Source organism: Zonotrichia leucophrys, chromosome 1A, assembly GCF_028769735.1.
Source record: "Zonotrichia leucophrys gambelii isolate GWCS_2022_RI chromosome 1A, RI_Zleu_2.0, whole genome shotgun sequence".
NCBI classification, from domain to species: domain Eukaryota; kingdom Metazoa; phylum Chordata; class Aves; order Passeriformes; family Passerellidae; genus Zonotrichia; species Zonotrichia leucophrys.
The window spans coordinates 49,766,665-49,781,139 of record NC_088170.1 but is presented as its reverse complement, the minus strand read 5'-3'; the positions used below and the strand labels follow the sequence as shown (position 1 = coordinate 49,781,139).

Here is a 14,475-nt window from a genome sequence, read left to right as displayed (position 1 = left end):
CACCAGCATGGAGGTTTCACTTTTATCATAGTCATTAGATCATAAAGACACCTCAGTTCCCAAATAGCATTACTTTTAAGTTGCAGTATCACAGAAGTAACCATTTTTAAAAGACAGTCAAGTAAAAAAAAAGAAAAAAATCAGAGTAATTAGCCAAGCAGCTGTGTCTGAGCTGAGAGATTCAATTAGAAATTTAATTATGCAGAGCTTGTTTATACTGATATGAAAAAAAATTCAGTCCAACCTTGGAAGCCTGTGGCTTTTGTTAACATTCCTATCAAGACAACTTAGAGAATAAAGGCTTTCTCTCAGCAAACAAAATCTTTTTCTGAGTAATTATTACCACACTTCGCTTGTAAGCCATGATTCTGCATGCCAAGTGACTGATAGAGATATAGAAGTAGCCTTCAGAAATGCTCTGCTGGGAGTGCTGCTTGATTTTGAAATCAATTAAGGAGCAGTAATTAAGAGCAAGAACAGGAATTTTTTTTAGCTATCTGAGGAGGTGAAATGGTATCAGAAGACATCCCTTTTTAATCTGCCTGTGAAATGATTACAGTCCCAGTATTTGTTATCTCTTGAGAAAGTGATCAGCTCTGTTCCAGCAGGGCAGAATTGGGCACCCCTGCTAGTACAACTTCTGCAACCACAGAAGGATACAGAACAAAAAGAATAAAATGCCCTTTTCAAGTGTAACAGTGCAAATATTTTCATGGATGTTACAAAATTTGGATGGTCACTTGCACATTTCATCTCAGCCATTTTAGTCTCCTAACTGAAGTGCCTGTTGCTTAGGGCCTTATTTTACAGCAAGAGAGAAATGTGTTTAAAAATGATTCAGGCAAACCAACAGCAAGCCCATATCTATTTATTGATTGGAGAATGTTTGTTGGACAATTCATTTAAGGGTCCAAAGCTTTTTATGAACACATTTATTATTTCCAGAACTGTCACGGGACAGTTCCATCAGCCATATGGAATTTCTTCATTCATATTGTTCATACAGATATAGGAGTGCTTTGTAAGTACATTGAGCCCTCAAATAATCAGATCACACCTCTTCTTGTTATTTGGCATAGTAGCACTTTTCCAGGGATGTAGGACAGTCTATACTTGGTCCTGAAGCAATATTACAAAAAAAATTTTACATTATATTTTGTTAATATTATGTAAGACAGATTGACTGTAGATTTGCTATTCTATCCTATTTCATCCAGTCCAATAATATTAAGCATTACTCTTTTAGATGATGCAACTCTGTGTTAGCCATTTTGCCTAGCAAGTCATATACCCAGAAATTTCAGATGCATGTAGAATACTGACATTTTACTTTAAACTAAAGACAGAAACTGCTGTGTAAGTTTAGTTATCTAAAATTTACTCCAGTGTCATGCACTGTACTGAACATTTAGAAAGTGGCTTGATATTTTCTGGCCATCTGTACAGGACCAAATGTACCACTGGTACAGAAGGTCCAGCTCTGATTGTTTCATAAGCATTCCATTCATTTGGTTGAAGAATCATAAATGTAGTCAAGGAATTTCAAAGGGCTAAGAGACCATCAGCAAAGTGGGACATGAACACATATTTTCTCAAAACCCTATTATGTATGAAAAATTTACTGTTTTCCATAATACAGTTATGACACTTCATGGTATGTTTATAACTTACTGTGCATAAAAATTGCCAGTAAAAAGTCTTTCTTCATTTGTAGCTGCTGTTCAATATAATCTCAGATACCATAATATCTCCCTCTATTTCAAGGGACAAATTCAAGTGCAGAGGCACTTACTGTGGAAATGAGGTCTTCTTTATTCTGAACGTTTTGTTATTTTCCTCCTATTGACTGTGCAGCACAGAAACCTTTTGCACATCTGGAGGTTTTCTTGTTGTTCACCATGGCTCTCTTGGCAGGCTAACAGCCTTAACCACTCTAGTTCCTAAGATAATAAGATGACTTAGGAGACAACACTGTAATTACAGAACTTCATATCAACTTTGATGTGAAACAAGAAGGGCAGACCACAAGTTAAACTTTCTGTGGTGACCGTATATGGAGGAACACAAAGAGAACACACTCACCCAAAATCAATCCCAACTCATCCAAAGAGCAATGGAGAGATGGGCAAATTAACTTTTGACTCACACAGGCTGCTTTGTGACTGTGCCCATTATCAGTGACATGCTGGACAGTCAAGGGCAAGGCAGAATTGATTGCTTGGTCCTTCCCAGTACATTGATAGACATGGGTCTAATAAAAATGTCTAATAAAAGCATCTCATACACCATTAAATTTTGGGTCTCAGGGAATTAAATTAGGCAGCTAGCTGTTAAAAATCTCTATGACTCAGAAACAGTGCTAATAAAGTACAGAAATATACCCATAAAAATAGGAATAGATATGGCAATGCAACTTCAGGAGTGCAGATAAATTCCTCTTTGTTATCTGAATCTCTTTGCTCATCTGAGTCAAGTAAGGCTCACAGTGACTGAAACAGGTTGTAATACAGTCTGCTGAAATTAGTTCTGCAAAATAAGTTACATGGATTTCATCCAGCTTCCAAGAGAGACGTGTCTTCATCCCAAAATAAATCATCACTGCTTCTGCCACTAACAGGCATCTGTGCTGGTATTTTCAACAGAAGAGCTGAAGGCACTGCCAGCAGATAGGGAATGGAATCTTCACTGCTCCTTAGGGCTGTCATTTGGGACAGGCACAAGACATGTGCAGTGGTAGGGAGCAAAGAGTGCCTGCATGTACTGCCTGAGAGCCTGCAGCTCCCACTGACTCTGCCTCATGGCCATCATCTGTCCTTCCACAGCTTTCATCTCTCACGTGCTTTGAGCAGTGTGTGTGTGTGTGTATGTGCATGTGCGTGTCCTTGCTTCGCAGTTTTTAAAGTACCAAAGCATTCCTTCCCTTTTTCTTTCAAATGGATTACAAAATGAGCTGAACCTGCTAAATGATTTACCAGCACATATATAAAAGCTATTCTTGCTTCCACTATTGTCACTGGGCACAAAGCCAGATTCTTGAGCCTTGTTTCAGGAATGGTGGACTTCCATCTGGAGTCAACTGTGTTTTTCTAATTACTGACCTGTTGGTGTGATATGTTTTATAGATTTGATATTCTGTATGTATTAATTTTGAAGAAAGAATTAGGGTATAAAGTGCTTAGTATATTCTAGGTATGTATGCAGGAACCTTATTCTACTATTTAAATACAACAATACCAATTATGTTGTATTGCTGTCATTATTTGTGATCAGTATATTGTTCATCCACTTTTTGTGCTTTTGAGATTTCATTCAAGATTACTACAGTCCTATTAATCAGCTTTTAAATTGGTATTTCTGCCAACCTTTACTAGGAAAATTCACGTGATCTCTAATTCAAGGGATTGAATATACTGAACAGAAAATAATTAACTGCTGTCCTCAGAAACAGATAGAGATAGACTTGTGTTAGCCTTCTCTGAGAAGCAGTCCCTGCCAAGGTTCCTCTTCAGCAGCTTAGAGCATTCCTATCCCAAAACCTAGGTGTTTTGGGGTAGGCCTTGCTACAATCAAAATTTAAATGCTACCATATGCTGCAGTAAAATATGGTTAAGTGCAGTGTATAGTAAACACAAAATAAAGAAGAGCTGAAGATTCTTAGGCAAATTACTTATTTTATCATATAATAATAATAATAATAATAATAATAATAATATTGTAGTAGTAGTAGTAGTAGTAGCTCTTTATTACAAGAACCAGAGGAATAATTCTTAATTTACCAAGTTTCATCTGGTTGTCAGGGAAAAATTTCTACAGAGGCTTTGATCAGCACCAGCTTTTAACTCTCAAATGCATATAGTATCACTGCAAAAAAAAAAAATACTGAGGTCATGTATGAAGGACAAAAGTTTTGGTATCTGTGAGGTTCTCCATCTTTTCATCTGTTTGCCGTTTTTAGACCACCATCTTTCAAAAGTAGTCTGCTTTACCAACACAAGGAGTGTTTTACATACAATCTGAAAGAAAACCCCAAACCAAACCAGTCTGTGAATTAAATGCACTTGTTTTAGTGAGTCTACAAACTTTTGGCCCCATAGGAAAAATATGCATCCAAATAAATATCAAAAAAATAAAAATCTTTTCTCAGAGATAAAAAAATGGACAACTTTATAATATTTATTTTATCCATATCCTCATCCTTATTTTTACAGTATCAACCTTGTGTTCTCAAAAACAGGTTTCATTTTCACAGATACTTCTCAAGTATACCATTTCCAGCAGTTAAATATTTAATAAGAAAAGTCAAGGCTACAGTGTTAACTGCTGAAACCTGCTACCACCATATTAATATTCCTTTCATCAAGCAACAGTTGCAAAAAATTAATTAGATTTTTTTTCCACGGTCTTATATTGAAGATCTAAAAGGCATAGTACAATTGGAACTAATGAATTTTTTAATCTGGAGTTTAAGTGAAAACTGAGACAGTTATCTCTCACAGGCCTAGGTTTACATCACAATAATCATCAGGGCTGACAGTTTCAGTTTTGCCTGTGCTGGGGATCAGAACAGCTTACAAGCTCTTCATCCTGACTGGAGTGCTTTTGCAAACCAAAGTGGAAAAGCCTGTATCTGCACAGACTTTCATACCTCAAGCCACTGCAGTTCAGGTTGAACTGATATTGCTTCACAGTATTCTTTATCAGTCTAGTGGGGAAAATCATATGGTAGTTCCTGGTGTTGCAACAGCTATGTTTTGCAACAGAAGTTATCTCCAACTAGCAGTGTGCGTCAGCAAAAAGGAAGAAGAAGCAATAATTATATTAGTTTCTCAAAGGACCCTCTGAGGGACTTTTTACAGGAACGAGTAGGGATAGGAGTAGAAAGAGTGTAGGTTTAGATTAAATATTAGGAAGAAGCCCTTCACTTTAGAGGTGGTAAGATACTGGAACAGGTTGTCCAGACAAGTCTTGCATGTCCAATCACTGCAATTGGCCAGGTGGAACAGGACTTTGAACCTGTTCTAGTGGAGGGTGTCCTTGCCAGCGACAGGGGGCTTAGAAGTGAATGAATTTTAAAGGTCCCTTTTAACCCAAACCATTCCATGATTCTACTATTGCTCATCTTACTCAAAACTAGCCCTTCTACACAATGGAAATGATTACAGTAGAAATATTCTGTACCATGCCTATATGTGTGCAGCCTGCTCAAACTCAGGAAGCTCTGTGGGCAGGTGCGGTGGTTTGCTTGCATATGAAGGAAACAAAATTAGTTTTTAGCAGCTACTGCATCACCAACTGTTTCAGTATTGAAGCCTAATGGTTTGGTTTTGTCTGATATACAGGTTTACATTTTATTCCTTGCTTTGTGTTGTGGGAGAGAGCTCTCAAAGCATTGGGACAAAATTACAGCATTGTGTCCTTATAGGAAGGTGGGAAAGTTTCCAACACACTGGCTATCAAGCATGTAAGGCAAGTAGCCACAGTGATGTCTCTTCATATGACACATTTTCTATTCTGATCATGTGGCAAATGCCCATCTTGGTCACAGGGGTTTGAGGGGGAGGTCATGTTGTTCTACCTCAGGTCTTAAAGAAGTAACAATTTATGGATAGCCATTTATTCTGAATGTTGATTGTGAAGTTTTACAAGGGTTTTACCAGGGTATGAGACTGAGATGAGAATACTTGTTTTCTTCCTTAGTGTTGAGCACCCTGACCCTCTGATTTCAAACTATCTTGCAGCCTTTGGGAAAGGATCTACACTGCCAGAAACCAGTGATATTGCAGGCATGTGTTGAGCAGCATGTCATTCTGCTGGTGAACTCAATGGAGTCAGAGGAAGACTGTCATCTGTTCAACCCTGCCTACACCCCTGCAATCTTCTGTCAGACCGACATGGATCATCTGTGTTTGCATATGCATGGAGCCTGATGGACCCCACAACAGAGCTCGTGCAGACTGAGCTTCAATGCATGTGCTGCAAAACCAGTGTTCAAAATGAGTCTTCCAGTGCATGTACAAATCAGTTGCACAGTGGATCCCACATGCTATAAACCTCTCAGGCTGTGCCTGCACATACAGCACAAGTAGGCACTAGAGAGGCGGCTGTATGTCCTGGACTTGTGGACATGCAGACTCTGAGATACTTAGAAATCCTTGACAAAGGGCAAAACCCCAGTGGTTCAGAAGGTGATTCCTGAAAGCAGTAACCAGCTGCTGAACTGGGTAAAGCAGGAGTGTGCAATGCCTGGCAGAGCTGTGCTGCTGACTAGGTTTTTTTATGGTCCCAATGCAAGCTCAGGTGTAATGCCAGACTGCAATGTAATTGGGGAAGGATGACCTCTTACATTTCAACTAAACCAATTTAGATTCTTAGATATTTTCAAAAAGCTTGGAAACTATTTAAACATTATATACACTAGACTGAGACTAGGAAGTCTGAGGGGATGTATTGGACTGGAAAGAAATTATGTAAGAATGTAAGAAATGATGAGGATAGGTGTTAACTAAACTTCCGCTGATATCTCTGACTCATCTGGGTGGAGTTCTTCACTCTATGCCAAACTGACCTGAACCTAACTTTATACCTCTTAAATGCCTTTTCGGCTGCGTTTTTCTGACTGACCAGGTAGTCACCTGATTGAAACAGTTGACTCAGGAAAAATAACTCCCTGTCTTGCTCTTGAACCCAATATTTACTTTTTCTATCCTGGAGAAGTTTTAAATTCTAAGACTGAAAAATCCTATCCAAGAGCAAGAAAAGTCACCAGTGGAATTCCCAAGCACTGCAACATACAGAGAAATGAGACCTATCAAAGCAAGCCAAGAAAAATACTAGCAGGAGCCTAAAGATACATAGATTCCAGATTAAGTCAAAACCACACAGAGGTTTTGCTTAACAAAAAACCCTAGAGTTTTATTTAAAAACAGATCATTAAACACAAATGTTGCAACAGAGTACATGAAAATGTATCCACAGAGGGACTAATTCAGCTTAGCTTGAAGTCAAAGAGAGGAAAATTGGAGACCGGGTATTTTGGAAAGAAAATCAAGAAACAAGATCACACTTGAGGCAAGAAATTTGAAGGGTAGGTTAGCCTAGGAATGCTGTAACAGGGAGAAAAGCCTCAGTTTTGAGGTAGGCTCAGACACCAGCCTTTCATCTGCCTCCCAGTCACTCTGTATTTTCCATCTATGGCACAGCAGTTATTATCCCATAACATGACTGGATGTTTGCTTAAGCAAGAAATAAAGTTTAATCACCACATAACAGATAGCTTGATACTAGATAGAACTCTGCCAGCAGCTCTTGTTCACATTTGTTAAACTTTTGCCTCATGGGGTTCATAGAGTCGTGTTCATACAAGGTGTTGGCCAATAAAGGTGACAGGAAGTTTTCCATGATTTCAAAGGAGGCAGGATCTCCATGATAGTGATCACATGGCAGTGTATTCAGCATGACAGTGAAAGTGAGGATACTTTAAAACTCAGTATGTGCAAGGACTATTAAGTTACTAGTCAATAGTGAATGCACTCAATGCCTTGTCTTTGCCAAAACACATCTATCCTTCAAAAGGCACACTCTTTTGCATAGTTTGGTCCCTAAAATGCTCATATTCTCTATTTTTGTCATGTGACTGGTAAATTAGCACTATTTTACAATTTCTTGAATGGACAAATTAAAACTATATACTTGAATGCTGTTCCACTGAAATTGATATGAAAACTTTCCTGGATGTTGCATAATACTGTGATTTCATTCCACCTCAGAGGCAGTATCTGAACATACTCTGTCTATCAGTTGTGACTGTTGACTGGAAGACAGTCAGATTTTTATTACCTTCAGCAAATATTTACATTCTACAAATGCATAAGGGCCATTGTTACTTCCATTAGGAACCTAGAACCAATCTTTTTCTTAATAGATGAGTCAATGATCCCTTTAGTTCTGTATTTGACAATGGCTAATACTATATATTTGGAGAAAAAAGGTCAGGAAAAACCATGAACAGAACATATTTTTTCATGGTATAGGCTAACATAATATCCTGCTTATTTGCAATAAAGGAACTTCCAGGGTCTTGGTTTCAGTTAGACAATTGTTGAATGTTAATCAAATAAAATTTTCGAAAAGACAGTTTTAATTAAATCATAAAAATGTAGAGGTTGACTTGCTCAAAGGAGGACTATAACTTGTCTTACTTTAAGTCCTCCCTCATTATACAGGTTAAAACAGCAATTCCATTATTCTCTCAGCTTTTTCTTCAGGCTGGACAAACTCCCTGACATGCTCCTACCCCATCACCATGTTAGTGGCTCATACTCAACTTCACATTCACTGTGACCACCATGAGCCCTTCAATCAGTGCTGCTACTCAGCCAGTTAATTCTCAGTGTGTGGGGTAATCCTGCTCCAGGTGCAGAGCTCTGCACCTCTGCTCTTATAACTGTATGAAGTTTCTGTTGGTCCTATCATCAAGTTTCCAAAAGTCATCCTGGACTGAATCTCTACTCTTTGGCAGGCCACCATTACCCTGATTTTGTGGATTGTTAGTAGTTTTCATCACAATTAGTAATTATAATCGTATATTGACATTCTGCATCACAAAAGGGGTGTTGGAGCTTTTCCCAAAACATTTCAGTGTGAAAATACCTAACAACTGTGAAACATATCAAGAGCAGGTAGCCTTTTTTTCAAAAAAATCTGGTGTGGCTTTGAAGTCACTGCCATCTCCATAGCTGCTTTCTACTCTCCTGTTTGTGTAGATCATCAGTTCAAAGAAGCATCAGTACACAGGTCCTGTTGCTTCGTTAGGCTAAGTTTGAGACAGGAGCAAGAGCATCCCATAGGACTGGAGAAGAAACAGACACGTACTCACTCTGCGAGCTGAGCTGTAAGGGCTGTAGTTCCCTTGACTGCAAGACTAGCACATGGGAAGTGAAAAGTATAAAGAACAGGCAATGAAGTTGTTATTTTCTTTGGCTGAAGACAGAATTGGAGGATCATCTAAGGCACAGAAGAAGGCGTTTAATTTTAACTAAGACTATTAATAGAAAATGCTGGACTTTGAAATAGGAAAACAGATTATATTATTATTTTTTGTGGTTCTAAAAAACCAGTAACATTTCCATATCAGTTTTTTTGCTTCTAAAATGCAATATCATGTATTAGTACTTGAAAGGTATATTGAAAGAAGTAGTCAGTTATTAAGTACTGTGAAGAAAGGGTTTGCAATAGCAATAGCTATATGCCCATATCAACATGGGAACTACTGACTTGTCTTATGTTAGGGTATGGCCTTTGCACATCTGAGTATAGTCAGCCTGTCAGAACTTCATTAATAACAGTGTAATTTTATACAACAGCTTGTGATAAATAGATATGCACATGCTTACAGGATTAGGCTCTGATCTGGAATAAAGACTCATTAGAGCATCTGGAAGAAATGCAATTTTGCTTTATACAATAGAGGATTTTAATATTTCAAAATTTGGCATGAAACCAAGAAGTGTTAAGTCTTTTCATGGCAGGATGCCTCGGTTCTGGGGAAGCCTGTTAGCCTCACCCCCACATGTCTGGGGAACTGGGATTGCCAAGAAGCCATGAAGTGGAGGGTCCTGCCTTCTCAGCTCTCAGCACTCTGTCAAACCCAAGGCAAAGCAGCCTGGAAGCTCAAGATCTCCTAGAACCAGCCAAACTGCTGTTAAGAGAACTGGCAGGCTCATTTGTCTTGGAAACCTGCCTAGATTCCATTGGAAATTGGTCAAAAATGGAAATTCTTTTGTGGAACATTTTGATTTCAATGGGTGGCATACCCTGATGAGGAAATATTTCATCAGAAGTTTTCTAGCCAGATTGTTCTCCGTTGGAAGCAGATAAAGCTATTTTTATGGTGTTGTTTTTTGTTTATTTTTATTTGCAGGGTATTTTTTCCACTCCAGTAGGGTTTGGTAGGATCAGGTTAATGAGCAAAGCACTGAACATTCCATGGCATTTGATTCTGAGGTTTTGCTCCAGGAACTCCTCCCTCGAGCTGAAATCTAAGTTCCAGCTCCATCATTCAAGCTTCAGTTACTGAAATTGTTATCAACTGAAGCTGATACCAGAAGATAACTAATTGATCTCTATTCCACATTTCAGAAATGTCCATAAAAGCTCTTAAGTTTAGAGCAATTAATTGAACTAGAAGCCTGCCTCTGATTAAAGACAGGCATTAATACCAGATTAGTCCTAAATACAGGAAAGGGATATTTCCTATGGAAATCCTGGTATATCTTTCTGTAAGCAGTTTTTATTCACTTAGCTTCTAATAGTGCTACAAGAAATAAAATCTTGTAGTCCCAAAAGCAGATTTAAAAACGTAGGATTTTCTGGTTATTTCAATTCTAAAATGGTACTAAGTATAAAACCATGCCGTGACAGTAAATATATTTTATCAGTAGGTGGTCAAATGTCAGACTAATGTCATTTGTTACTGTGAAATCAATGAGAATTATGTTAATGAAGAATAAATGTTTCTTCAAACACTACAAAGACTAAATATCTTTCCTCAGTTAATCATCAGAGGCCTCATTATGCTAAAGAAAAAATAAAATTATTTAGGTGAGTGATCTAACCAAGTCAACAGGCCATGCAGATAGGAGAAATGTGGTGGCTGTAATATGGTAGGAGGGTTGTGGACTCTGTCCTTTTTGAGATTTTCAGGTGCAATCTTGGCAGATAAGACCTGGATAAAACTTCCATGACACAGGTGCAGTACTGCTGGAAGAAAAAGGCACTCAGCTGTGTAATGCCAAAATTCCTGTGCTGCTCCCAGCAATCTATCCTGTCCTGGTTCTAGTAAAGAACACTGCTCCCACTGGCATTCCTGATGATGGATATTGCATTGCTAAATACGGAGCTACAACCAACCTGTAAGAGCCTGTGAGTGTTCTAGAGAACAGGAATATATTCAAAAAGACCTTGACAGAGAGCAGAAATTATGTAAAAAAATCTACAACTTTGAGTTCAGAAAATCAGCTGCATAAATATAGGACTGGAAACTCTCAGCTGGGTGGCAAATCCAGAGATGAGGATGCAGGGGTCATATACAGCCACAGACAAGCATCAATAAATGAAATTGCTGTGGCAAAAATGGAAGAAAATATCATGTAAGGATACTCTGTGCCATAGATAATTTTATGTTAGTGATGCCTAAATAGGAAAGGTGTATTGAGGTCTGGCTACCATGTTTCAAAGAAATTGCAATCCAGAGGAGACTGAAAGTCTGTAAAACATTTTCTGTAAGGATTAGAGGGAGTGTGACAGTTTTGTTTAGGGAACACTGAGAGAAAACAGAAGAAAAAAAATCTTCAAAGAAGAGTAGCACAAACAAAAACAGCACAGGCAAAGCAAACACATGGTTCTCTGTGTGAGATCACTGTAGATGAGAGGAAGAAATGAACATGCTCTACAACCAGGAAGGTTTAGGTTAAACATTAGGATCATAAACATAGATAGGTAACGGCATGGATGATCCAGAGAGACCAGACTCTTCCTCAGCAGACGGAGTGTGAAGGAAACCTTCATGATTCTGATGGGAAGTAGAATAGTGAATTAGGAGACCCCTTTCAGCTTCTTCCTGGACTCTATGAAAACTATGTGTATCTTTATCTGATCAACTAATCAGTTCTAGCAAATTCTTAAAGGAACAGATTTAGGGATAATTTAAACTGTTTTACTCAGAGAAATATCTTCAGTGAATTGTAACAGAAATACAGCACTAGAAGCAGGAATGTACAAAAAAAGAATACTGTTGTAATCATATTGTTGTATATCATATTTCTAGAGTCTCATACCTTCTGGGCAGTTTTCTCACAGCAGTGTTATTGTTGCTTCTCAGTCAGGGCTCCTCTCCAGCTCTCCCTGAATGCCCCACCCCTTTATCCCAGCTACCTCTACAGGCTACAGCTGCTGCCCATTTACAGTAACTAGAATCAGGGCAGGGTCACTTATACAATACAGAGATCTTTTACTGCAATACATATATTTACTCAGGCCCCTATATTTCCCCCTTTTCTTTTAACACATTTTTCAATTACACAGTTACAATGCGCACATCTGTCCCAGCTCTCAGCTGTACAATACACGTATCTGTCCCAGCCCTCAGACTGCCACAGCTCTCAGCTGTCTTGTGTGGCGAGGGTGTATCTGGCCTTAGAGGTCAGTGTCTGGCTAGCAGAGGAAGGTCGACACCCAGCTGCAATCCTGCCAGCACCCCTCGGCGTCTAATGGCCTCAGGCTGTGCTGGCTGCGGACGGGTCTCGCTGCTGCCAAGACGAGTAGAAAGGAGCTGGACACTTGGACACTCTCTGGGGGTAAAGTCGGGTTTATTGGAGATCCCAAGAAGCCAACCAGGGCGTGACCAAGAGGAGAGGGAGAAGCGAGGTTTTAAAGGAAGGGGGTGTCTCAGGGAGTGGTTTTTACAGAACCAATGAGGGAAAACAGGGGAGTGTATGAGACATAACAGACATTAAGGAAAAACCAATAGTTACTTTGTAGGGGAGGAGCCCTGGGACCACAGCCAATCATCACCCAGAGTGAGTAGAAGCTTCTGGCAAGTAGGGAGGGGTGAGGGTGATTGACTGGGCCCAGGGAGGAGAAACCAGGTTACATATATGGGAATAAGGGGAGGAGGAATTACATAACATAAGGAGTGACAGAACCAATGGCGGGAGTAACTATGGTAACAAAATGAGTGGCAGGGCTATGGCGGGAAAACTGGGGAGGGCAGAACCATTTACATAAAAATAGGGGGAACAATACAGCAAACAGGGAAACAATACAATGAACTTAACAAACACACCACAACAGTCTTGAATACATTGAAGACATACATATCCCTAGATCTTTCTGTCCCAGCTCTCAGCTGTCTTGAATACATACATTTCCCTAGATCTTCTCAGGCTCCTTTCCTCAAAGGCCATGCTTCTCACAGCTCTCTGCTGTCACAGCTCCTTGATTCAAAGCTCCTGCTTCTTTCTTCTACATATCTGTCCCAGCCCTCAGGCTGCCACAGCTCTCAGCTGTCCTATCTTCTATCACGTCGGGGTCACCAATGGTTGTATTCATACTGTTGTATATCATATTTCTAGAGTGTTTGGGTCACCAATTGTTGTTATTCATATTGTTATCATCATATTTCTAGAGTCTCACACCTTCTGGGTGGTTTTGTCACAGCAGCTCATCACAGCAGTGTTGTTGTTACTTCTCAGCCAGGGCTCCTCTCCAGCTCCCCCTGAATCCCCCACCCCCCTTTTATTCCAGCTACCTCCAAGGGCTACAGGTGCTGCCCAATCAAGGACATCACAGCTGCAGCCCATTCACAATAACTAGAATCAGGGCAGGGTCACTTATACAATACAGAGATCTTCTACTGCAATACATATATTTACTCTGGCCCCTATAGAATACTTTGTAATGCAAATCTGTTACAGTAACAATTCTGTCTAGTCTAAGCTGAGTGACTTTTATTTCAGCGTGTCTTGCTTAGAAACTAACTGTGCAACAGCAGAACAGACTTTCACTCCTCCAGTGTTTTCTTTTTCTCTCCCTTTACGCTGTTTGCAAGATAAAAGACTGATTGCAAGAAATAAAAGTTTAGAATTCAAGTAATGCCTAGATTATTTTAAGTAGTTAATAGATTTTCCTTTTAACAAGACTTATTGCTGAAAATTAAAACAAAATAAGAAAAAAACCCCAGAACACCCCTCCCTCTGAAAAAAACCCTAGCCAACCAAACAAAAAACGCTATCCCACAAACCAATGAACAAACAAAGAAAAAAGAAATACAGAAGAAAAAGAAAGACGACGTTCTGGCAAATGCAAATGCTGAAACCCAAAATTGCTGTCTGTTTTGTTTTAGGGGTGTTGCTAGAAGGGACTGTTAGCATTTTATTTCAGAAGTGCAAGACGTTTTGTGCACATACACTGCAAGACACATGAAAGTCACATTGTGTAGAGCTAGTGAGGTTTCCTACAGAGACACAGGGTCAAAAGACAGGCCATGGCCTGCTGTGCAGACCTGATGGAAGAAGTTCATGCTTTGGAGAAGTTCTCCTTCCTCTGGATGTTGTGCACCTCTGCATTTTTAGAGAGGGAAGGAGGGCTACGGGGATCCAGGAGATTTTTCTCTCTGGACAATCTACAAACTAGTATTCAAGTTGAAACTTGAACACAAGTTTAACAAACTGGGTGAATAGACCCAGCAAAAGCAGAGCACAAAACACAACAGCACCAAAGGGTGCCTGCCTTGGAATGACTTACAAGCTGCATCTTCTTGTATTTCACAACATCTTTCCTTCCTTTGATATTTGTACAGCACATTGCTGCAAGTCAAAACAAACATTATTTCAGTGTTATTATTTGAACTAAAATGTAAGTTATCTGTAGTTGCATGAGGTGTCAGTTCTGACAGGGTACTCTGCTTATTGATACCAT

General features: G+C 39.3%; 1 long non-coding RNA gene across 2 annotated transcripts; it reads right to left on the bottom strand.

The window, feature by feature from the left end:
* Positions 1-982: 982 nt before the first annotated feature.
* On the bottom strand, positions 983-11,878 carry LOC135457824 (uncharacterized). 2 transcript variants are annotated; one of them, XR_010442776.1, is made up of 3 exons: positions 11,835-11,878; positions 1,793-1,940; positions 983-1,119 (listed from the first exon to the last, which is right to left on the bottom strand). It is a non-coding gene; the product is annotated as an uncharacterized LOC135457824 (long non-coding RNA). The 2 variants fall into 2 exon arrangements; XR_010442778.1 differs by lacking the exon at positions 11,835-11,878 and adding an exon at positions 3,777-3,862.
* Positions 11,879-14,475: the final 2,597 nt, after the last annotated feature.